Raw genomic sequence first — 24,586 nt, forward strand, 5'->3', positions numbered from 1 at the left:
ATATAGGGAGATAAATATCTCAAGGTGTGTAAAGGATGAAGGAAAACAAAGTGATAAAGTGATGCCCTTTCTCAACCACCATTATTGCAATGTTTCTGTATATTCCCCTTGCTCTGGAAAGTAATGGCCTTGCTATGTAGGATAATGTATTTTATAAAGAGCAAAATCTGTGTTATACACTTTGTGATCCTCTGACAAATCCACCTCCAAAAATACTGGTAAATAATACCTTGCACTTGACAACGTGATCACCTTTCCACAATCTGTACATTTGAAATGTGCATACCCAATTACTGCTAATTAATGGCAAAGTGCAGGCATCTACCTGCAAAAAACATGGATCATACAAAACTATCTGAAATCATGAGCAAATCACACTGTCTTCCTTTGTTAGTCTTACTTTGAAGTAAAATTCTGCACCAAAATCTGTCTCAAACAACCTGCAATAGATTTTTCTTTCTGTGCGTTTGCAGCTATGCAGGGGAATAATTGTCACTATGTCAAACTTATTTTCCCAAATTCTTTGATCGACTTTTCCTAATACGAAATACCTGCTGCAAGAATAGTTTTTATTTGCTTACAAAAAGAACAGCTAGTACTTTGAGAAGGTATTTTAAACAAGCCTTTCTTAAGCTGAGTGGAAGAAGTGTTTACCTTGCACAGAGGCTTACAGTGTGGAAGGAAAGTTTAGCAGCAGACCAAGTGTAGCACAGGCAGTGAAGGAGTCCAGTGAGGAGCTCAGTTAAATCCATGGGATCTCAGAGAATGCTGCAGGGCAAACACTGTGATAGCATCCTAGCAATTCAGTGCACAGCACTATTTGGAAGCTTATGACCCTAAATCAGAAACCCCTTCCTCATCAGCTAATGTTAAGTATTTGGAAAAGATTTATAACATCTGAGCAGATCAAAGTGAGCAGAAAGGAGTCATGGCTGTCCCACTGAATGGATTTCCTTGGCTGTTCCATGGCAGCATGATGCTACAAAAGTTTATTGCTAAGTTTTATAACACAAACTCTTGGATATATATAAAGGTTTGGAGGGAGTTTAGAGCAATTTTAGTCATTCTGCTGACTACAGGAAGCACTGAAAATATGTAGGAAATAAAGTAAAGAGCGAAGAGATGATCTGTATTCTGCTCACATTAAAAGACTGCTTTCCAAGCAGGGCAAAACTGCCCTTGCTGGAACCCATGCCAATAAATTACAGGGAAGAACTGCTATATCTGCTGTATGAGGTGACAAATTTTGGCCTATATCATTTTCAGTTGCAAAATGTTGCTCTCCTTGAAACAAATTTCTTTTGATATGTCACTTATGCTTGTCATTATGGGGAAATATGTCCACGACAACAAAAAAAACTTAAAACATAAAGGGCCAGGTCTATTCCAGATGTAATTTTAATAACAATGTGAGATCAGGATGCTTAGCACTAGCAGGTTCCTGCTCTTTATGAAGCATGAGCATAGGATAGAAGCAATTGTGAGTGGCATATCTGTTCAAAGCAGCATGTAATAAATGGCATCCTGCAAAGCAGCTGTTTCAGTAATTCACTATCAGATGACAAACAGCCCATTGAGAAAATTTTCTGTTCCTCCTGATTGATGTGATTTCTTTAAATTAAAAAAAAAAAAAGAGAGAGATAGAGAGAAGGGATGTTTTCTAATCACAGAATTTCTTTATGTTCCAACTGCAGCTTCACAGCAGCAATTTGAAACCCTTGACATGTTATTTCATTTCACTTTGGGGCACAACAGGGTTCAGATAATTCTGACTATGAACAAACTGGTCAAGTTATCTGGCCATTAAGGCAGAAGAAAGAAAATTTCCATGTGGGCACTCTGTAGTTGCTGGCAAGGGATAAAGAAAACAAACTGATTTTGCACTCCTTACTAATTATTAGCCTTAATAATTATTTTAGACTGAAATAAGTAGATCTTTGCATGAGCTTTTTGTATATTACTCCGAAGGTCTATTGTGGACTTCCATGAATTTTGAAAAGTTAAGGCAGATAATTGCTTAACTGAGAAAACCCCAAAGTTTATGTGTTTTAACAGCTTTCAGCACAATAAAAACTCACGTGATATTTGTTAGAAGCCTGATCCAAAGCCCACTGAAGTCAGTATGAGCCTTTCCATAAATATAGGGGGTTAGATCAGCTCCTTGGTTTAAAAACACAGATTTCAGAAGGAAGATGATGAAATTATACTAGCCTGATCTAGGAAAATTAATCTATTATTTCTAGAATATTTTATTGATACTGAGAGGCCATTTAAGATTCACCTCTCTGCTACACCAGTTAATTATGTATGTTGTAAATCCTTGAGCTTATATCTGAATACATCACATAGTCACAAATTCTTCCATGTATTCAAGCAAATTAATTCCATGCCTGGTCATTTTATACTTCAGTTGTTTTGCTGCTTTTTGATGGATTGGAACAGATTAACTTTTCTGAAGGCAATGCCTCAGTTACTCACTGAACCCTTCATTCCTTTCTGCACACTAGTTAGCCACAGCCTATTTCCTCGCCACTGGTTAAAAACCAGGGTATGTTCCACAACCCCCTGTCTGTGATCTCCCCTGTCTGTGATCTCCCCTGTCTGTGATCTCCTACACACTGCTTAGCACCCTGAGATGCCAAGTTACCAGGAACTGGTGAAAGCTGTAGAGAAGTGTCATGACTTCTGGTTGGTCTAGTTGGAATTTCTAACACAAATTTCTTGGGGTTTGGGGGATTTTTTGCATTGCTTATACACCATGAGTGTTGAATACAACATGCATCTGAAACATCAGTACGGGATGATGTCTCATCCGTTTACCTAGGTGATTTAGAGCTAGATAATGATTTTTCTGGAACTTTAGGCATGGCACTCCATCCTTCCACAATTCCTTTCTTCAAAAAGAGTGGAATGGAGAGGGTCTAGGCACTTAAAGATAAAAACTATTTTACAGACTTTAATCTGTAGGGACCCTATGGAAGCCCAAGGTATGCATTCAAGGTGCTCTGTGGCTAGAAGACCTCCTCACAACAGTCTCCTTCACTGTGCAGAGCCCCTCTGAGGAGCTGCTGAGGTCCCTAATACTGCAGTCTTCACAGCTTACGGTGCTTCCCAGTTAGATGGTACAAGCCTGGTCTGTGCTTGGGAAATTTGCTGACAAAAATTCAAGCAAAAATTGTTTGTGTGCATATGCATGTGCATCCTTCCAAATTTCCAAGGTCCCAAATTTCCACAGGCCTCCAGCCTGTGAGGGTGATTTGATTTGTGCTTTGAATATCAAAAGACCCTTCTGCCCCTTCCTGCCTATTTCCCTAAGAAATGAATGCTCAAGTTGCAATTGTAAGACATCCATGTGCCACATACAAATGTTATTCCCTTTGGTGAGAGCATGTTTAGCTGATCCTCAGGCAGCTTGTCCTGTCTGCATGGAGCAGGCTCCCACAGTACACAACAAAGTGTAGTGAAGGAAGCTGGATCAGGGAGCAGCAAGAGCAGACCATGTGACTGGAACACAGCTTTCTTCTAACTTTGACCTGGGTTATGTGACTCAGTTCAGCACCTTTACATTGTCTGTTGCAATATAAACACAGTATTACAGAAGTTGCCTGTGAGAATTGCACAATGGAGTGTCCCAAGCCTTGCCATGCCCTCAGTTTGTCCTCATAACATGTTCCTTCTTGTTCTCCTGACTAATCCACTCTGAACACTAGGGCTTTCATCTCAGTTATTTGCCTAAAGCTGAAAACACCAATGATTTACTGTTGCTGACTCCAGAGTTAAATGGCTGTTTCCTGTTATGTGTCTGGTTGACTAAATGTTATAGCAATATATTAAGTATTGGCTTTTCCTTATGGAACAACATACTGTTAGAATAGTTTTATTGGTTTTCAATTTTAATTGTTTCAGTTGCTTGAAACTTCTGCACATTTTACTTTTATTATGAGCTAAATGCAAACATCCTGCTCTCAGAAGAGCTGTTTGTTAGCAATCACAGAGTCATAGAATGGTTTGGGTTGGAAGGGACCTCAAAGGGAAGGGACCCCTGAAGCTGTGGCAGGGGAGGTTAATGTTTTTCTCCCAGAGGGTGGTTGGGAATAGGCTCTCAAGGAAGTGGTCACAGCACCAAGCCTGACAGAGTTCCAGAAGCATTTGGAAAATGTTCTCAGGCACAGGGTGTGACCCTTTGTGTGTCCTGTGCAGGGCCAGGAGTTGGACCCGATGACCCTCATGGGTCCCTTCCAACTCAGCTTACTGTCTGATTCTGTGAGTCTGTGAGTACTTTAGTGAACAACTCCTCTAGAAATGTGGCCTTGTCCCTCTGAGACATCCAGGAGCTCAAAGCAACAACAGCAGATCCCATTTTTCTTGGAAGCATCTGGGAAGTAACAGAGTAAAAGACCACTAAACTTGGTAGATGTTAAGGCAAATGTTTTCTTTGCCTGGTCATTTAGCCACCATATCTTTAAAAATATTATTTTTTCAACGTCTCCTGATTTTCTTATTTGATTCTTCCTGAATTCTGCTTAATTTTGACTTTTTTATTTACCAAGTGACCCATACTTCCTTGTTTTTCTAAACAGGTCTTCCAGATTTTTAGGTGGTATTGTTGCTGGCAAAAAATAGGCTGCACTTATTACATGCTTTACTGGTATGAGTTATAAACATACACTGTTTTCCTGGAGACAGAGCACCAAAGTCTCTCCAGGTGCAGCTGCTGGTACAGATGTGGTTAAATTGGAACAGCACTGCCCTCTTTGGAAAAAGCAGTGACTGGAATGAACTAAACCACACTGGATGATCTTTGAACTTTAAAGTCCTTTAAAGTGCTTTCCTTCCTACATTTCACCAGCAAACCTGCAAAGACAGTGGACTTTTTGAGTAGGCTTGGCCTGTGCAGGATGGGATTCATTGACTTTTCCAGCAACACTAGGCTCTGAGCACTGCAACTTTTCTCTGATATCACAGTTCAGGATTGGGAGGCAGAGCTGGAGGTATAACTACTGATGCAACACTATTAATGAATCTCATCAAAAGGAGATCACAAAATCCATGAGATGCATAAATCTCTAGAGGCTATCTACAGCTAATTTTCTCAGCCATGTTGTTTCTCCAAGTTCCCGGTAATAATGAAACAGCACTTAGACCTTTTAAGCACCATATTGTATAAATTATAGGTGACACACAACCCTCACAGCAAGCCAAGGAAAATGACAGCATTAAATTCCCAACAGCTATCAGGATACATTAACAATTTTAGAAGAAAATTACTTTTAGAAGACAAATTTTAAATGAATAAACATGAATCCACAAAGTTTCAGCACAGCATGGAATTTCATCCACAAAATTTTGCTTTGGGGTCATATAATTCCATCCAAAGCAAAGCAAAAGCACCACAACACATGCACATGCTCACAGCAGGCTAATCTCAGCTCTGATCACAAATTTGTCAAAACTCAGCTCAGCTCAGAAGGGATTTATGTTGGACTGACACTAAAGAGTTTATCAGCTGCTGTCATAGAAAGCAGCCCCTGCAAACCACAGTAGAGATGAAATAGATGGGGCTGCAGCTTCATCCTGTTTGGCTGTAGCATCCCTTCAGCTGCAGCACCCTTCTGTGCACTGCACTTGTTCATGTCCTGACAAAGCCTTTCAAGTGACCAGCTTTGCTGCAGTAGCATGCAATGGGTCATAAGCATCCTTCTGTTTGGGACTGGAGCCTGCCAGAGGAACAGCAGTAACAACCTGGCACCTGTGAGACAGCGGCATGGCCGGCTAGGAGGCTGTGTGCCAGCAGAGGAGTGGATGTGCTCAGCTCCAGCTGGGATGCTGTGGATTGCTCCTCTGTTTCCCCTCATAGATGGTGGTTGCCTCTGGGCCTCCTTTTGTTGCTGGTGTTGGTGGTTTGGGGAGTTCCACACCACACTTTTAGGGTAAGGTGGCTGGGAGTCACCATCTCCCTCAATCAGTACGGCTCAGTGTGAGGTGCCAAGGCCCAGTTTGGCCTCCCAGAAAAACACTCAGCAGCCCCAAGAACTGTCCTAAACACACAACCTACGTGTGGTATCAGCACCCACTGGAGCAGCTCCAAGGGTCACTTTGTCATTCTCCTTTGGTGCCACCTTTGGGCTGCAGGAGCAGTTGAATTTCAGGGAGGCACAGATGACACCTACAGCCAGTCTAGATCCCTTAGCTCTCTGCTTTCAGTCTCATTCCATGTCTCTAAATCACACATCTCCAAACTGGTCCCTGCAACAGCTGAAATCTGCTGAATCAGCAGCTCTGGGAGAGGGGAGTTATGAAAAAAAAGGGTTTCAGAGCTGCCAAATTTTCAAGCAATAGCATGGCACAGAAAGCAGAAGGCATGCAGATAACATATAAAGAGTGAGCTGGAAGACACTGGAGGTCACTGTACAACCCATGAGGAGAGCAAAGGGCATGTAGGCAGCACAGAAAGGTGAAAAGTATCATGACCATTGCAATCAATGCAAATGGGTCCCCAGGGAAAGCATATTTTTGTACAAAGAGCCAGATAAGAAGTGATGTGATTTGCTATTTATGCAGAGGAAGAAACACAGGCTTGGCAGTCAGCACAGACTAAGCAGAGCCCAAGGTCAATTGCTGTGTAATTCATATTCATATCAAAAAAATTATGGTGCAGAACAGTGCATATCTGCATAAGCAGTGAAAAACTGCATGCCCCATATTGGTGTAAAAATACTCAGAGCTCAATTAATTAAAATCTAGACTAAGAAAATGAGAGCTTGAAATGCTCTCATTGAAAAAGAAGCTGCAAATACAGACCAAGCTGATTATGCAGAAAGCAATGCTGTAGAGAGAGAAACTCAGATTTTAAATGGATGCATAATTTCTTGCATCAGGAGAGCAAGCTAGAAGAGCTTTGAAGCATACATTTCCAAAATAAACTCTCAAAATGGGAGTATAAATGTTTTAAACTTGGGAAAATCAGGTTTCATTAGAGTATAAATGCATATTCTCAACTTCTTCTGCAGAGAAATCACATAGTCCTAAATCTGGCTGAAAAGAAGTAAAAAAAGTAATGAAACACTGTTTCCCCTATCCACTATGTGTTTTCAGGGCAAGTCTCTGTTTCCAGGTTTTTTTTTAAAGTCAATTCAATTTTCTGAATTGCCAGAATTTTCTGAATTGCCAATTCAATTTTCTGAATTTTCAGAAAACTGCCCAAATTGAGGCATTTTCTCATTCTGTCACTACTGAGGCAACACCTGGAGTATTAAATAGGGCAGGCAGGGACCTCTTTGTGTGCTCAAAGAAAATTGGTAGAGTGCAGATCCCATCCACAAGGCAAAGTGCTCTTCTGCTTTCTGGAAGTAGGGTATCTGTACCCAAAATGCCTAACCAGGAACAGCCCTTTGGTTCTTTAATCCCAGGTATCCTTGCATCTGTCACAGCCTCAGCCTCTGCACTTCCTTCTTTCCCTTTTCTTGAAAGGATTCTTGTCTTGGGATGTTCTCTCCATAAGGATGTCCCACTGTTCCCCAGGGAAGTGGTAACCTCCTCCTCACCCCTCTCATCCCAGATTCAGCTGCTCTGTCTTAAGAGATATTTGAAATCCATATTGAATCAGTTAGGGTTAACTATGCATCTGAGTTTTTAAAAAGAGGATATTAAAATGGAATGTATGTGTGGAATCTAACCTTAGTTAAATCAGAGACAGGCACTTAAATCCCTTACTTCTGGATGAAGTTATAGGAAATGGGTCAGTCTCAGTGGTAACATCACTGGATATTAATCTTTGGAATATGGCAAATGGAATATGTGATGCAATCTGCATCAAATACTGTAAGAGAGGTAACAAATTTGGAACTGAGAAACCAACAGCAGTTCTGAGACTTCAGTGAAAGTAAATCCAATGATATGCTTCTATACTGATGGAAAGACCAAGGGATTCTACAGTTAATAGGCATAAATATCTGCAAGATGGACAGTGTATGTCTTCCACTGCTATTAATAGCTTGATGAAGAGAGAATTATGTCTGGCTCCCAACAACTCCAACGATTTATGAGGATTATTCTAAGGCCTATGAATATAAGGCATCTGAAAGTGAGAACTGAAAAAGCACTAATGAAGCAGTGAGAAACAGATGAATGCTTCCGAAAATGAAAAATGTTGGCAACATCCAGAGACAGAAATGAATGTAAAATGATTTAATAATTAGCTAATGCATTTCTCTCTAATAACTGTTTGTTGACTCATGTAAACAAAATTGCTATAGAATAAGAAGAAACAACATCACAAAAATGAAGAACTGATTAAAGAGAGGGTATGTGGTTGAAATGAGCAATTTTCATAGTGAGAGGGATTCTAAATGAAGCACCACAGGGATCTCTGCTCTTGCTTGTGCTGTTCAATATCTCCCTAAATGATCTTGAGAAGAGGATGAAAAGGAGAATTAAAGCATTTGCTGGTGGTAAGCTTTCAGGATAGTTAAAAAACTGTAGAAGGACCTTGTAGAATGATAAAAATGGGCAGGTAAAATTCAGTAAATGTATTTAGAGTATTTTAAACAAACCCAGACTTATAATCAAAGGGATAGGCTCTTATTTGACTGTAATCACTTACAAAGAAAATCTCACAGTTATAGTGGATATTATTAAAACATAATTTCCACCAACACTTTTGGTATAAGTTAGGTGTCAACAACTGTTAGAAAATGAACAAAGAACAAAGCAAAGCCACTATGAAAGTCTTTCTGCATCCATGTCTTTATTGTAATTTGTGTTGCTCTACTCAACTGAACACATGAACAGGGAATGATCAAGGGATGATTGCCCTTCTGTATAAGAAAACTGAGCACATGCAGGTCCTTCCGCTTGGAGAAGACTGAAGAGGGTATGATAAGCACCTTTAAGATCTCAAGCAGCAAAGAGGATGTGGCTGCAGAGCAGTTGTATTTCTAACTGAAGAGATGAAAACTTGGGAAAAATTCAGCGAGGGAAGATTTGCTCTAAGAATGAGCTGTGGAACTTCTCTGGCAGCTCCTGGCTTATTTCCTGCCTTATTCCACACAATGATCTTTCTGCATTTTCTTCTACCTCTCACCTCAGTTTCTTGGCCAAAAATCCCCTATATGTGTCCTGGGGACTCCAGCTCACATATCCAGCATAGGGCAGGACAGAAATATTCTAATACATACCCATAACAAGAGCAGCCTCCTTGTACAAATAGGTACCCTCTCCTTTGATTGCACTAAGCAAATTTCTTGAGAATTTGACTTGAAAGCATTTCTAGGCTGCCTGAATAGAAATGAATGATCAAGAAAAGGTCCCAAAAGGACCAAGAAAAACTTGTATGTCAAAGTAGCTATCAAAGTATTTCCCTATTCATTACACTCCAGTCATTCCTTCTGTCATGATGAGCACAGATAGTATATGAACACTGACTTGTTAAGAAAGTCATTTAACATTTTTCCCCGAGAAAACTGTCAGGGAACATTGTCTTTTCCTAGAACTCTCTGGAGCGGTGGCCGAATAAAAGGCAAAAAGCCCAGGCTAGATGAGTGTCCAGCCAACCTCCAGCCAGTAAGGCACTTCCCCAACACGAAGTCAGGGCCTTGTGCCCAAGGCGATGCCAAGCCTTGCGGACGTCGGCTGCTGGGATTCTCCAAGGTCACAGGACGAAAGGAAGAGGCGACTCTCAGTCTCTTCGGGGTAGGAGGTTTTATTGGTAGGGGATGCGGGGGGCAGCAAGGAAGAAGCTGACAGCCCCTAGGCAGGGAAAGCCTCGTGTTTTAAAGAGGGTGGGAGGGGTGAAAAATAGCAAATCAGAGAAGGATACATTAAGGATTGGCATAATCGGAGAACCAATCAAACACGGTTGTGGGGGGGACCCTGGCCCCTAACCCAATCACCCGACACCCTGGCCTGAACTTTCTAGAAAAAGAGGCAGGGGTGTTGAGTGACAGGCAGGCAGCCAGGGGTGGGGAACAAGAAAGATACATTTAGTAACCAAGACAACTGGGGAGGGGTTTGGGGATTGACACAAACTGGTAACAGGGCAGGACCTTCTGAGAGAACAATGGGGGGGAAACCGAACAAACATAAAACACACCACAACAACTCTCCAAGTGCTGTTGAAGGGTTCAATCTGAAACACAGCTTGGGTAATGAAATCATGCATTGTTTCTGTAGCAACAGTAAGCATTAGAAAACTCAGGCAATTCAGACAATGATGCCTTCTTGGCACTTAACTTGAGAGTGAGTGTCTCAAATAAATTCCTCGTTTCAGAAAGATCTCATTTAGAATTACCTCTTCAAACAGCAAACAGCAAGATAACCAGCTGACTGGCTCCAAATTATGTTGGTAAATTAGGTACACATCTGATAACCTTTAAACTACAGTCTATATGGATACCCACATTAGATTAGTATCTGCTTTTTTCTTATTAAAAAAAGCTACAAAAAACCCTGTGATAAACTAATGAAGAAAATTTAAATTCAGTTTAGATATAAGTTAGTATCCAAAACCAGCAATATTTGTATCACACTTGATTTCACTGATAGCCAGGGGTTTGTATATGCTAACCTAGAGGAATCATTAAGGAAATTAGATATTCTTTTAAATGCCTGTAGAATATATGTTCTTACATAAACACAGTACATGCTTAACGTACTGTGTACAGCCTAAATTGATAGTTGCTGTTATTAAATACTTTACTTAGTTTTGTATGGGACAGGAATTTTCATTGACTATCTACACAGTAGGAATCTGTAAAAGTTAATTCTCTCCTCCTTGCCCTTTTGCCATTATGACACACCACAAACACCTATCCCATTTTTATGACACCCCACAAGGCTGTACTGGACTGCTATGGGTCAGATGTAAAGACAAATATACTGATCAAGACAGAGAGCATATCTATTTCCTATAAGCAACTGTATAAAGGTAATGAGTTATTCACCACTAAAGATGTTCTTTAGTCCTTTGGCTTAAGAATTCAGCCATGTTGGACTAGAGAGGACACCCAGGGTCAGTTTCTGCAGTTTGAAGTAGCTACATCATGGAGTTCTTTAGAGGAATTTAACAAGCTGACACAAGACTGTCCCAAGCAGGGGTAAGTTCAGCTGTCCCTCTCACAGGCATTGAAAGCTGTGTGAGTGCCTGCTGTGTGGTCCCAGCTGCTGTGGCAGAAGGGCAATCTGCAAAGTTGATGTGGTAGTTTGACAGGAAATGTGTTTTTTGAGATGCTGTGTTTTTGGCCAATAGATATTCAGACTTTAATATTGGCATTTAACCTGACCATTGAGACATGGACACGCCTCTGAGAACACGGAGTTAAAAGCAGAGCTCTCCCCTGGGAGGGTCCTCTTGGGTTTCCGGCGGGAAAGAGTTCGGGTCTCTCCCCCGGCCCAGCTGCTGGCTGGGCAGGGGGAGGGGAAAGCCATGTGGCCGAGAGAGGTAGGCCTGAGCCCGGGGGTGGAAGGGTGGAAGAGAGACACAGAGAGAGAAAGAGACACCGGGAGCCATCGGGCAGCCCCCCCAAAGAGAGACACAGAGAGAGAGAGAGACACCGGGAGCCATCGGGCAGCCCCCCCAAAGAGAGACACAGAGAGAGAGAGAGACACCGGGAGCCATCGGGCAGCCCCCCCAGAGAGAGACACAGAGAGAGAGAGAAAGAGAGCCGCTGCCTGGGACTGTAACCTTGAGACTTGATAAACATGGGCCTGCGCCGGCAGCACGGCTGGGACGGAGAAGAGGGGGGGGGGTTCAGCCGGCCGCTTGTAGGAGTTTTTAACCCGTTTTTGGAGAATGAGAACTTTACAGAACATTGACCTTTTCTAGAAGATAGAGTGGAAGATGAGGAAGGAAATGGGCCAGTGTGAGAGAGGTCTGGGCGAGTGAGAGATAGTAGAAGAATAGAGAAGAATCCTAGTGAGAAGAGATGATGGAGTGGCTTTTGCTGGACTCTTTTTGTATAGCCATGGACAGAACCATGTTCCTTGTGATACAGAGACTGCATTCTAGGGGGAGGCAAAGGCCTCAGAACCAAGAGGGTTCAGTGTTGATGCCCCTCGGCCCCAGGGGGTGAAAATATGGGGGGGACAGGTGTCCCAAAGGAGAGATTGTGGGGACAGGTGTCCCAAAAGAGAGACTGTGCCTTTTTTGAATCGGGACAGAGCATCCTTAAAAGACAACCCTAGAAGCAGTTCTGGTCCGTGTTCAGTGGTGAGAGCACTGGACATGAAAAAGAAGAAGTCACGACAGCAGATGTACTCCGGGCGGTGCCACGAGTGACACAGAAACACACGAGGCTTCAGCTGTGTTTCCAGGGGAAGCCCATGGCACAAGAAAGACTCCTCTCCTCTTGATGAACTGAAGATTGATTGTCTAAAAAGTGGTGCTAGACCGAGAGTTGGTGATTTGAAGAACAAAATGTATTGTGTTGGAAATTTGGTGGGGGGGAAGAGGAAATGCACTTGTGAAGTTTTCAGTTTCCCTGTGTGTGTGTTCCTTTTTATCTGTAGTTGTAGAGTAGTTAATAAAGTTCTGGTTCTTTTTCCTAAGTAGGAGCCTGCTTTGCTTATTCCTGGTCACATCTCACAGCAGAAACCAGGGAGAAGGTATCTTCATGGGGGCACTGGCATTGTGCCAGTGTCAAACCATGACATTTTTGGTTTCCCTGACCGGGAATCGAATTTTCAGAGAATGATAAGATAAAGTTGTGAGTAAAGCTGTGAGATGAGACCAAAGAAGAATAAGAACAAAGCATGTATTGAGTTAAAATCTAGAGATGAAAGTTTTCTTGTTTTGTAGAAGTGTTGAAGTGTTTTGTAATTTTGTTAATAATTTTAGAAAGTGTGTTCTCAGAGGCGAAGGGTGGAATGTGGTAGTTTGACAGGAAATGTGTTTTTTGAGATGCTGTGTTTTTGGCCAATAGATATTCAGACTTTAATATTGGCATTTAACCTGACCATTGAGACATGGACACGCCTCTGAGAACACGGGGTTGAAAGCAGGGCTCTACCCTGGGAGGCTCTCTTGGGTTTCAGGCGGGAAAGAGTTCGGGTCTCTCCCCCGGCCCAGCTGCTGGCTGGGCAGGGGGAGGGGAAAGCCATGTGGCCGAGAGAGGTAGGCCTGAGCCCGGGGGTGGAAGGGTGGAAGAGAGACACAGAGAGAGAAAGAAAGAAGAAAGAGGAAATGCACTTGTGAAGTTTTCATTTTCCCTGTGTATGTGTTCCTTTTTATCTGTAGTTGTAGAGTAGTTAATAAAGTTCTGGTTCTTTTTCCTAAGTACGAGCCTGCTTTGCTTATTCCTGGTCACATCTCACAGCAAAAACCAGGGAGAAGGTATCTTCATGGGGGCACTGGCATTGTGCCAGTGTCAAACCATGACAGTTGACTATAATGAGAGCTTAAAAATCTGTTACCTGTATAAAGTTCTACATGTAGATAGCTAAATTAGGCATCATTACTTGCCACTGAATCTTGCCCCAGGTTTCAGTACCCTCAGAGAGTGCTGTTCCCTTCCAGCATTAAGTTCTACCCTCCACACTGCAATTCCTCTTAAGATCCATTTCTTTTTTCTCCCCACTCACTGTTTTTCACTACTGGTTCCTGGCTCCTCTCTCTCCTCTCTTCTTCAAATCCCAATCATAGATTTTCTGCCTCTGAAATAATTCCTGCTAACTGCCTTTTCTCCCCTTTCCCAATAACCAAGTGAGTTTCTTGACTCTGGATTCAAATAAGGTAGGATCTCTATGCACATTGCAGGATAAAAACACCTGGGGATCTGTAAGGATGCAGGAAAGGCAGCCCTCCTCCCATTTTCCATCTTTCTCTGGGGGTCTAGGAGGGGAAGGAGGCAAGGCAGCTGCACTGCTCAGTGTACATGGAAACTGCAGAGATTTATGGAAGTCGAAGCTGTGATTAACATTTAATAAGCAGAAACAAATGGTGAAAACTTAATCAAAGTTGAACATATATTAATGGGAAAATGCAAAGTTCACACCCGGCATAAAGGGTGCTCTTTAGCAGATGTGATGCCTTAACCTCAAATTATAAAGCCATCAGAGCTTCTCAAAGGAAAGTAATCATCTGTTGTTTGCAGAATTATTTTTTCCCCCACATGTCAAAGATATGTTGACTTAAACTGCCCAAAAGCACTAAACACAAGCTGGTGCTGTACAGTGATGAAAGCCAAGGTCTGGGCAGCTTAGCTAACTGGTGGTGCTTCCAAATACTTTATCTAACAGTGCAAGCTTCTAGCTACATATATACACACAAATATTTGTACATATATATATATATATTCAGGACCTTACATTCCTGCCCTGACTAAAGTTGCATTGATCCCACATTGTTGATGCATCACCACATTGCTCCTCCCAACCCTTCATGCTATTCGGGTGGCAGCACTGCTTCCAAGTGAGCCACACACCCTTGGTCCACTCCCTTCAAGATGCTCTTGGCAACGTGGGAAGAGATTGTTCTGCATGGCATTTTCCTACTGGGACAAAACACCTTCAGCAGCAGTCAGGATAAGAAGGTTTAAACCAGCTGTTTACTTGGAGAACCCAGAAAATGAAAGGCACATCCACATCCTTTCAGGTGCTAGGCATTTAGTTCAAGGAAGATGAAAATCTACATAACCCACCAAGTACTGCTTTCAGCGTATTTCTTCTTGCATTCCCACTTACTTTTGACATGTCATCTCTTCACAGAGTCAGGCTATTTCATCAATTTGCAGGTTCTGCATTCATGTTTCAGAGGTACAAAACTGTAGGTGCTATTTTTTCAGGCAATGACAGAGTATTTGAAAAGGACAGCACATATGGCAGGATATTGAAAACTGGCATCTTTCCCCTCTACATCCAAGGAATTCCCAAAGCAGCCCACATAGTTTGGCTCATCTAACCAGTAAAATGCTCCACTGAGGTCAATGGTGCTATGTCAGCAGTGGCTGTGCTTTTTAGGCACTAATGCAGCAGAGCACTTAAAGATGTGCTTATCCATCTCATTTCTTGATGTGAGGCCAAAGGTAATTTTGTACAGAAGAGTATACTAAAATGTGAATTTATAAAATTGCAGCTAACGTCGTTGCTTAGTTTAAAGGTGGGATCAGCTTCAGGTTATTCTGCCTCCAAAATTAGTTCTGTTTTAAGCAAAACACAGACCAGAGTGCTTCAGTGAATAGCAATAAATTCTTGAATTGACACTTTCAGATTTGATTTCTGGCTTTGCAGCAGAAAAATCAAGGGATTCTCAGTTATTATGATAAATAGATACGTTGTCTCAAAAGTCACATTGGACCTAGAAAGATTCTATTTTTAAATATGCAAATAGTACTGGACATAGACATTAGTCAGGGTACTTCAGGAAGGATGTATCAATTTATTTAGAGAACTGGGAAAAACTGCCATTAGTTAATTAAGGGATAAGACAATTATAGACCATGCATGCATGCAAATATTATCTTGGGTAGATCATCAATGTCATATATACAATAGGGCACACGCACACTGAGCTGACAACTCCAAGTCCTGGAATTCTGGTATTTTACAAGTTATAAAGTAATGAAATATAAAATAAATCATTTATGGCACATAACCTTGTTTAAATGCTACAAGCATTCATGGCATATATCACTGTTAAAAAGTTCCCCATTAAATTGCTAATTATTAAACTCAATTTAGTAGAATTGTGTTGCTTCACGCAAGTGCCATAGTAACTCACATAAAAATATGTCTGTAGTTTATCTTCATGGACATCAATGCAATGATGGTTTTTTCCCCCTACTCATTTTTAAAAAAAATGCAAAGTACCTGTGACCCAGGCACCCCAAGGAATGTCCCTGCAGAGTACACACTGACAGGAGGTATTGTGTTTCCCCATCTGTGGAGCAATAGATGAGTGTATTGAAGCCAGGCACATGCCACAGTAGCTAATTGGAGAGAAAGGTGTCTTATAAAACCTAGTAAGATTCTGCTGAAGACTGCAAACATAGCAAAATTTTTAAAAGTTCACAGTGCTGTTGCAGAAATTGTCTGCTGTGTAGAAGTCTGGACATTTTGATTGTGTCAGAGTTAAAATTAACCCAGTTTTATTTCTAAGAATACAAGTCTATCGTTAGATAAAATTAGCTCTGCAACACTGAAATCTTCCTGTGTTCTACCAAAAAAAATAAAAAGAAGCCCAGTTTCATTTAGCATAGCAACGTTTGCAAACTGACACATTGTGAAATTCACAGTGCTTTCCACTGATATTCAAGCAGAAATTCATACTATTAACCTCATGCAACATTTGCATTCTGACAGGCAAGGCTGTGGCTAAATACGTATTTTGTTACATGTTTGACATTGCACTCAAGTCTATGGTGTAGCTTTAGAGCAATTTGAGAGAAGAGAAAGCTTAATACTCTATGGCAAATTGATGTGGAAAACCCAAAACATTATATGTAAAATAAACCAACCGTGAGTTTTGGCAAAACCAATATGCCGAGCAACTCCCATCAATTTCCACATGAAGGCAATGGAGAATTTTCAGGACCAAAGTATCTGCCAGGTTTTTATGTCTAGGAATTCAAACAAAAGGAGAAAATCCAGCTTCCTCTTTCAAGGGTGTAAGTCATATGTGAAGACGAGGGAAAAATCATAATTTCCAAAATAAAGAACTGTATTCAATCAGCATTACTAAAGACCTCTCTCCTACTGCAGAATCAAGAACTCACCAATGCCAAAATTAGATCAGACATCCAATCCAATATAGCAATTACACAGATTGGTGGTTTGATTTTAATACAACAGCTCCTGTAAGCTGGTTATTCCTAGTATGAGGTATTTAATTAAAAGCCAAAGAACTCAAAGTCAAAAAAACATCCTAATTCATGCTGCTGTGCCAGGGTTTTGGAAGCCAGCATTATTCCAAACTGCCATTTTCCCAGTCAATTTGGTCAATTCCTATTTCAGTGATGAAAAACTTCCCTGTACCTCTGACAATTACTGACTGCATGAGAAGTAGGGGCCTTTAAAGATCACCTTTGTATTATTACAAGATATTCTAAAAGTAGAATTTCAAAAGTATTTTGAAAAACCACAGCAACACTGCCTGTGTCATGGAAGTCCCTCAAATTATAGAAATCTTGACTTGATCCCTCATATAGCACCTAGAAGAACCAGAGTAACCAAAAGGAACAGCCCTGAAGAGGACAGATTTAGGCTGATCAAGTAGCTGTTCTAAATTAAACAATTCCTAGTTTATCTTAATTGCATTGGAGAGCTCAAACACAGCTCGAAAAATTAAAGATTAGCTCAAGACACTGCATTTTTACTTCACTTTCACCGTATCCTCTGCCTGATGAGCTCCAGTGTATTGTTCTGGGAGCCACCTCACAGAAAGCTATGCTATTTTAATAGGCCTCTGTAACAGAAAGATTTAGGTCCCAGCCCTCCTGAGTTTGAAGTTCCTGTACTAATAATTCAGTAAACCTCTGAGAGGCATCATTCTCCAATACATACCAACATAAAAGGAACTCCTTAGACTTTAAGTTTCTCTGTTTTAAGCAATGCGCTTTGCCTTTTCTCTCATTTTTCCCAGCTGCATTTTACAACTGTTACCAATAGGGCTCTTCATCAATTACTGATTAGCATTGCTATTGCTGACATTTATTCTAGGCAAGAGCAAAATAGGTTGAAGTCTCTGGAAGTTATGCTCAGACAATGAAAGAAGCAGGTCCTCCTCCGTTATTTTTATTTTTACATTACAGGCTTTTATCTGATAAAAAGTGTATCACCCCTTCAAACATACAAGGCAACTTTAGGTTAAAGAATATGGAAATAAGAACCTCTTATGATTAAAAAAAAATAAGAAAAACAGGGCTGAACCCAGTTAATGTAGTGTCATTCCAAGGCCATTAATACTTCTTCTGCAAATTGTTTCTGAGAACAGGGTCATCAACTTGACTGATATTTATGGATTTTCTTCCATTTAAGAGGATTGGCATCTCCTGCTTTGTAGGGCCCATGACAATGGTCTCTACAGAACCTCTCTTTCAAGAGACCTGGTGAGCCCTATGAAACACCATTTTCATCAGATGCAGCTGTTTGTTGTCCTGTTTTTTCTCATGGAAACTGAAAAGCAGGCGGAGGACACAGCTTCCCAAGGGCAGGCAGGTGGCAACCTTGACAAGGAGCAATGACTCCCTGAGCATCTGGAGCACCTGCCCAGTGGCCCAGCCATGAGCTCAGGATGCCCTTAAGACCCTCATGCAGGTAGCTGAGCAGCAGCAGCATGAATATCATTTACTTGCTCATGCTTGGTAATGCATTTCTTTTATTTTCAAGTTTCAAGGAAGCAGAGGGGAGGAATACAGAAAAAAAAGGCAGATGTAGTCCCCAAGCCCGTGTTGAAGGGACTCTCTTCTGGAAAATAAGGACATTCAGAAACCTGTATTTGACCTTCTACAGGACTGGAAAAGGCCAATGTGACCCTGGGAGCACAGACACCTTTCTGAACTCTTAACAGTCTAAGCAGCCCCCTGCAAATCTTTTATGGAAAGGCAACCACACAAACCAGTTTTAGCTTGTTCAGGCCTTTTAAATGGAAATAAATTCTTCAACCTCTCTTATCACTGACAGAGCACTTACCAGCCTAAAAGTCTCATAAATGTATAGCTTGTGTTAAATTGCCCTCTACAGGAGACAACACAGAGACAAGAGAATGAAGAGCTGGAAACCAATTGTAACAATTTTTTTAAAGCAGCAAAACTACCACAGTAATGCCATGCTGATCTTTCAATATATCAGGAGAGAAATCTGATTGTACAATTGTCCTTTGTTCCATTTTGCTTCAAGGGCCTAAAATCCAGTGCTACAAAAGAAAACTGTGTTGTAGTTTCAAGATGAGGAGGTAGATCTTCACAGATCAACGGTAGAATTCTGTTTTTTCAGACAAAGAACTGCACTCTTCATTTGTAATTTGCTTTAAGGAGAGCAGGATGAGTTTTTTGATTAGAAATGGATTTCTGCTGATCAGAGTCGACTGTTGCTTCACGCCCATTCAGTCCTGAGCTTTTCAGAGCTATTTCTCACCATGCTCAGTTGATAGGGTTTTGCAAAAAGAATCCCTAGGGGAAAAAAAATCCCTAACTGTTGCAGCCCTTTGTTCTTACAACAAGAATTTTATGGGTTCCTTTAATTTTTCCATTTTATAGAAAGTTGTCTTTAAATTTGAAAGAATGTTTATATCTCTTACCTGGACCTTTTAACTCTTACTAAGCCTGCCTATCCATGTCAAAAGGAAACAAATAGTATTATATATATCAGAGGTAAAATGTGTGGTAAGAACCCTGTGGTCTAATTAAAAATAGCAAATCAAAACATTTTAGCCTTCTGTAACACTAATGGTGTGGGAATACAACACAAAAGAACAAGTACTGGGGTGATTGGAGGTAGAAAACACCAAGAAACTAAGAGAATTCAAAAGGCTGGGCATCTGAGGGAAAATTCCTACCTATTGAAAGTTTACTGCTATGAACTTATATCAGAGATGTTACATGTCTCCTTTATTTGGGAAACCACAAAGAGGTATACTGTCACATAAGTTAAACATTGCTATAGTCATAAATTATTACATGCAGTTAGGAAACCTGTAAATGCTTTCATGCAGTATTGTGCTAAAAAAAAATAGGAAACAAGCAGTTCTGGTAGCTATACCTGTAAAGATGTATGAACCATGGCTACTTTACCAAAATTACAGTGGCAACTTTACTGTAGATTGCAAATGAGAAGACTGAAAAATGAGAGGAAGCTGTAGAACCCAAGGTCTCTGACATGATTCAGCAACATGAGAAATTATGTGGCTTACACTGATACCTTTCCCAGGCACCCTCCCTACCCCTCTGATGGATATTGCTGGCCCTAAGGCAGGGTAATATGATGCACTATTAATTAATTTCCAAATTGCTGTAAATTTTCCATATTCAAGTAAGATGATTCCTCTTTCAATGTACCTTAACATAATGAGCTGAAAGCCTGGTGTTCCAGGAAAACCATCATGAATGGATTGGATGTGCTTTGTGCAGGCAAGGGAAATGAACTGGAATTACACTGATCTGGAATTACACTGATCTAAATTTTATGAGTATCATCTGTGTTGACCATTAAAAATGGAAGTTACAAAGTTAATTCCAGTAATTCTTTCTCTGTGTACACAGCAGTCAGCTCCCTCAGTATTCACGGGTGCATCCCCTTAGGCCCTATGTATGTCCTGTTTGCTTAAGTGTTTGCCATCCTGGTCATTATTCACAAAAGATAAGACATCCTTTTTCCAGACTTCTCCCTCTCTGCAGACAGGGATTAGTTGCAGTTATTTCTGTTGTCCCTCTATTTGGGAACAACGACCTGCTCTAATTTGCACCCCTCCCACATTTATGTGAGAAGATAAATGTATCATCTTGAAACAAGAATTCCAAGTATAACTCTAGAGCCCATGTTGCATTCTGAAATAAACTTTTTTGCAATTACTTCAGTCTTGAGACCATGGTAAGAGACCATGACATCATGGTATAACTTATACTTAAGTATTTACAAATGGTTGAGAGAATACAAACAATGCAGAAAAAGAAATGTAACAAGAATGCAAACACATAAATCTGGTGTGGGAGACACATTATTCACATCACGTCATATTCTTATGATGCACGAGAACTGCATAATAATTTAATGAGTGCATTTCTAGAATTGTATGTAGTATGTCTCAGCTGCCTCTACAGATTACAGATAGGGACACTGTATTAGTGTGGGGATTAGAAAAATGAGTTAAGGCATTCATTTTACAAAGCACTAAAATAGAACCATAATATCACATCAATGTCAGCTACTGTAAAACATGTATAGTAAAAATGTGATCAATTTAGGCTTACTCATGACTTTGCTGGCAAGCTTTCAAGCTGATTTGAGTAAGAGCATCATATTACAAAAATGGGGCTGAGCTTTATTTGAGACATTTCATCCAACCTTCTCCTTTTAAGAAGATATTTGTTGGTGCCTACCATTCTGCAATATGACCACCCTTCAAAATCTTTCTGTGAGAAAGATTTCAAAATACTGTGTGAGAAGCTGCAGCTTCTTTCAGTGGGATAGAGTGGAAGCAGTTCTAGCACAGCAATTCATTCCCATCTTCCATGCTCTCACCAGGTTCTCAGAGATCATTTAATGAATTAATATTTAGCATTCTATAAATTCTTTCAAATAAGTAACCAAAAGATTGCCATTACATTCACAAAGTGTTAAAAAGTGAAATTTTGGGAGCAAACATGGGGCATCTTGAATAATTGTAAAGAGAGAGAACAAGCTTTGTGAGGTAGAAATTTGCAGAAAATAAGGCTTCAATCATTCCACTGTCTGTGATGAAGAACCTCATCCTTTGAGTCTAGCCCCTGTCATTTTCTGTCAGCCTTGAAAATACAGATGTAAGAGACACATCTGTCTGTTGATGCAGCACCATGACCACAACAAGGTGATCAAAAAGTACAGCACCACAGAATGGGTGCCCTTGTGTCACCCATGCACCTCTGCCACATCAGGTTCAGCCTTCACCACCTGGGGCTGAGCTTGGTTTCCTTGCTGATCTGACTGGGAACCAATCTTACAAAGTCTTGGCTGAGAAATGAACACCTGAAGCACGGCTTGAGCCAATGCAAGAGCAGTGATGGGAACATGCACTGATAGCTGGGACAACAACATTCTGCAAAGACTGCCTTTAGTCCACCATGAAACTGCAGGACAAATGTACACCAAAACCCCCACCAGTTCTAAGCACTAAAGAGCTGCATTGCTCTCATTTAGGGACTATGGGTAGAGAGTTTGATTCCTGAGCCATGGAGTTTTCCATCAACAGCTATTTCTCATCCTCTGGAAGAAGTCTCTGAATTACAATACCACAGGTCCTGCCTTTCACTGAGCCAAGCACAAGAGTAAGTCTGTCTGCCTGTTTGAAACAAATACAAGTTGCTGCACTACCAGGCATGACAATACTATACGTGAAAAGAAAACCACCTACACAAATTAACTGTGTGCCAGTCTTTTCCTGACACCTGTTTAAGGATAATACTACAGTGAGAGGACACTTTAACAGCAACATGAAATGCAATTAAATGAGAAATCAAGATCTGAGGTTTGTTGTAGGTATCATTCCTTTTTTCTGGACGATGGTCCAATCCAGGGAGACTGTTTATCATCAGCATGAGAGAACATGTCTTGCAAGGGACAACACCCATTTTTTACTGTGGTACAGTGGGTCTGCTGTAAATCACACAGACTAACAAACCAGCCAGCAGCAGTAGCTCATGGGTACTGGGCATTTTTAGATGGGCAGAGTAAATCTATTGTCAGGGATAAACCACACTTCATCATCCTTCCCCTTCACAGAAGGAATCAGGAAGAGCAATAACAGAATATTCAATTTACAGAAACACCTTTGAAACAGATGTTGAAGGACTGTTAAGATGTTTGCAGAGTATTTTGTAGACAATCTATAGAATCCCATAAGCAACAATACATTATAGCTTGAAAACCTACGCAAACACTTAGTTTACACAGATTAAGTGTGAATTACTAAGTGAATTCTTCTCAACTTTAATGCTTCTCAGCTGTGTTTTTCTGGTGACAGAAGCATAAATACTATGCTACATCCTACAGTGTTATGCCAGTGCTACTGGTAGTGTGCCCTTATTTTTGCATGTCTTTGCAGTAAAGTGTGATGTGACCTTGAGACAGAGAGATTTTTCCTCTAAGTCTGTAACCCCTGTCAGTCCCAGGAAAACTGGGCTCCCTCCTTGCAGAGATCTACTCCACTTGCCTGACTGGAGGTGGGCTGTCTAGCTGTCCTATCATTTCTAGGGTGGTTCTGCACTGATGATGTCCAGAATACTGTGAGAGACTCCCTGCACCTCAGACAGACATTTCACAGCAAAAAAATCTACTTATTTATGTTCTTTGTTACCCCTGCAACCAGTTTTATCCAGATATGCACTTCCTTATCTGGCAGCTGTAGAACTGTTCATAGCCATGGGGTCTCCAGTGCCAGGACAGGGCCCTATCTCTTATCATCCCTCGCCTGCATTCCTCTGTGCTGTGTCTCATTTTTCCATTTCTCAAGGCTGATGTTATCACTCCAGGGTTGTATTTCTCTACACTACATCACTGTGTTAGAGCTATAAATACCTCATTCAACATATAGGATAACTGTCTGCTAAAATATCTATACAGAACCACAGTTGTACAACACAAAGACACACAAAAGCAAAAGAAATTACCCACAGACACCTGGTCAATTAGAAAAACTGCTGTCACAGCTAGACCAAGTGAAACCAAGCTACAAACTTGACAAAAAAAAGCTCAGACAGAGCAAGCCTAACAAACCACAGTTGCTCTGCCTTGCAGATTCCATACAAAGATCATGGTCTGCTATCTGAGAACAGCAATCCTGTGCTGCAAGGATAAGGCTCTCATTCCTAGATCTGTACATTCTGAATCCTGGGGTTTTTTTAACCCCCTTCCTCTGGGGAAAAAAAAAAATCTTCCTTCTCTAGACAGAACAGATCAAGTCACCACATTTAACTTCTCTGTAAGTAACTCACTTGCTCCATGCCTGCTGAGATCTTACCCAGCAACTCCCACCATTTAGAGAACAATTGCAATGGGATCACCACTTGTCTACTACCACACAGAGGCTTCTAGGGCAAGCCAGTGTGTCTCCAGAGGGAATCCCTTCCTGAGAGGCAGATAAAAGAGGAGAATCAGATTTGCATTAGTGTTAATCAGCACAGTTTCACTGAGATTAATGACAATGAACTTATGGGAGATGTGAGAACTATTAAAAATCCTTTTGTTCATGTACAGCAGGAATTTTTACTTGCAATTCTACCTTCTAAAAATTCACTATTTGAATTCTTTGAATCATGCTTCAATTTACAGTCAGACACAAAGGGCAGGTTTCTGGTCTCCTAGTCAGTGCTCAGGAAGTAAATAAGCTCCTGCAGCACCACAGAGGGGGTTCATTCTCATTGCCTTCACATCCAGCGAGCACAAACACAGCACCTCTGAACATCTGAAATCCTTATGGGAATCCCCAGTGCCTTGCACAGATTTAAGGAAGTAAAGAAGAGATGGAGGGGGCATTTTGAATAATACTACACAACTAAGTTCTTTGACATTAGGGATTGGAAACTACAGGTTTTCTGTTTTGATTCAGGCATTCAAAAAGTCATTAAAAATGTTCTGTTAAAATGGCAACATGTATGCAAACTTGTGACTGTTTCTGACTTCAGATGACTCAACCCTTTCCCTCTCATAGTGCCCTGGTTACCACTGTTTTGCCAAAACAGAAATTATCCACTCAGATTAATAATTGTGTCATGTCTAGGCATGTTAATTAATAACTCTGAGCTGCTATTACCTGCTCACTAGCCATCATAGCCCAAACTGCAGTGTTGGGTGTCTTGGTTTGCTTATCTCTGGAGCACTGAGTGAGGATGCAGGAAGGACCATAGATCATGCCCATGAATATTAGAAGTCAAAGTTTAAGTATCCCACTAAACAACTTGATCTC

Source organism: Molothrus aeneus, chromosome 3 (genome assembly GCF_037042795.1).
Source record: "Molothrus aeneus isolate 106 chromosome 3, BPBGC_Maene_1.0, whole genome shotgun sequence".
Taxonomy (NCBI): Eukaryota; Metazoa; Chordata; class Aves; order Passeriformes; family Icteridae; genus Molothrus; species Molothrus aeneus.